Genomic DNA, 1,847 nt, shown 5'->3' with positions numbered 1-1,847 from the left:
TGGCATGGGCCGGGGTGGGGTGCCACATCCCTCGGCTTTGAACCTCCCTCAGCCTCACCCTGCGGGCCCCTCAGGCTGAGTGCCCTCCTCAAGGTGCTCACATCTACTCTGAGATGCAGCATGGGCAACAAATAACTCCTCCAGGAAGCCTCTGTACTCTGCCTCCTCAGCTAGTGGGGGTCCCCTACTCAGGCTCAGTACCCTCCAGCCCCTGTGCTTCAGCCCACACTCCCATCAGAGCCCCGGGCACCCTGTGTGGGTGCAGGTCCGTTAGACTGGACATGCTTTGATGGTGGAGACCCCCATGTCTCCAGGACTTTCCCCACCCCCACCCCCACCCTCTTCAGCCAGCCAAAGAGTTGGACCCACTAGAGCTTGCTGCAGCCCAGCCCCCTCCCCAGCCCATAGGCACTCTAGGTCCCCTCTAGGCCTACCTCACCAATCAGCCCACCTGCCCTCCCACCGGCATGCTTTTGGCCAAGTATGTCCCTTCACCTGGGATGCCCTTTCCACGTCTCCCCCTGGCACGATCTCAGGCACTCATTAAGGACTGCTCTGGTGCCACCTCTCTTGGGAACCCCTCTGAGCCCACTACTAGTGCTGGGGACTTCAGCAAATGCCTGTCTCCCTTTTTGAGCAGAACAGCTCGATTCAGTAAATTGTTTGATTAAAAGGTACCACAGCTTAAAAATGGTTTAAAACAACTAGATCATCCATCTTAACCCTTAACCTTCTCATGAAATATTACTGAATTGATATTTCATGAGAAGTCTAGAAAACTTTAATTCACTTTACTAGAGGTTTTCAATAGCTTAACCCAAAAGAAGTGATTTAATGGTGGTGATTTAGGCAGTGAGAGAATGGTGAAATGGCGATATTTGGGGACAAAGGGGTCCTGAGGGAAGTCAGACTCTGTCCTCAGCCCCTTAGCTGAGGTCTTTGTGTCAGATCTAGGGCCCATGTTGCCTGACTCCATGGGATGTCCACATCACCTCCTCCTCCTGTGTGGGTTGGAAGGACAGCAGCAGTCTCTGGGGGGCTTCAGGTCTGACTCATCTCCAGCACCCCTGCCTTCCTGGCTCCAGGGAGTCTGGAGCCCTGTGGACTCCCAGACACATCCCTAGCCTGGGTTGGCCAGCTGGAGAGGCCTAGGCCTGTCAGGGCTTCTGTAGGCTGAGACACTGAGAAGACTGAGCCCCTCAACACCAAGCTCTCATGTGCTAGAGCCATAGTGGAGCCAGAAGGAACCTTAGTCATCTGGGACATCAGAAAGGAAAGATCCCAGAGAAGCCCAAGTCTTGCTCTAGGACACACAGAGAATTTGAGGACACATAACAAGACAGACAACTTTGTAAAGAATATAGCTTTCATGTCTGTCCTCACCCTGACCTTCCCTGTAAGGTTCTGAGGAAGGCGGGGATCGTGATCCCAATTTTATAAAGAGAACTGAAGTTCAGAGAGAGGCAGTGATTTGCACAAAGACACATAGTGACACAGGCTGTATGTGAACCCAGGCCTGTCTTACTTTTTTATTCCAAAGTCTTTTCTAGTTCCCATTCTCTCTCTTATTCAGTGATTGCTGATCAGTCAGTCAAGAGCTCTTTCCACCAAGTTTTCCCAAGCACTTAGCCTGGCATAGAGGACCCAGGTAGGAATTGGCCACACTCTCTGCCCTCAAGGTGTTTCCTATTCAGAGTGGCCAAGAAATAAGTGCATGTGAAGGAGAAAAATACAAAAGAGAAAAATGTAGGGGACTGTGGGCTAGAGCAGTCAAGGAAGACTTCCTGCAGAAGGTGGCATTTCCAGAATGGTTTGAATGAGGGGAACTAGAGTCCATAAGATGTCTG

Source organism: Furipterus horrens, unplaced genomic scaffold, assembly GCF_987537825.1.
Source record: "Furipterus horrens unplaced genomic scaffold, mFurHor1.1.pri manual_scaffold_2, whole genome shotgun sequence".
Classification (NCBI taxonomy): domain Eukaryota; kingdom Metazoa; phylum Chordata; class Mammalia; order Chiroptera; family Furipteridae; genus Furipterus; species Furipterus horrens.
This window is presented reverse-complemented; position numbering follows the sequence as displayed.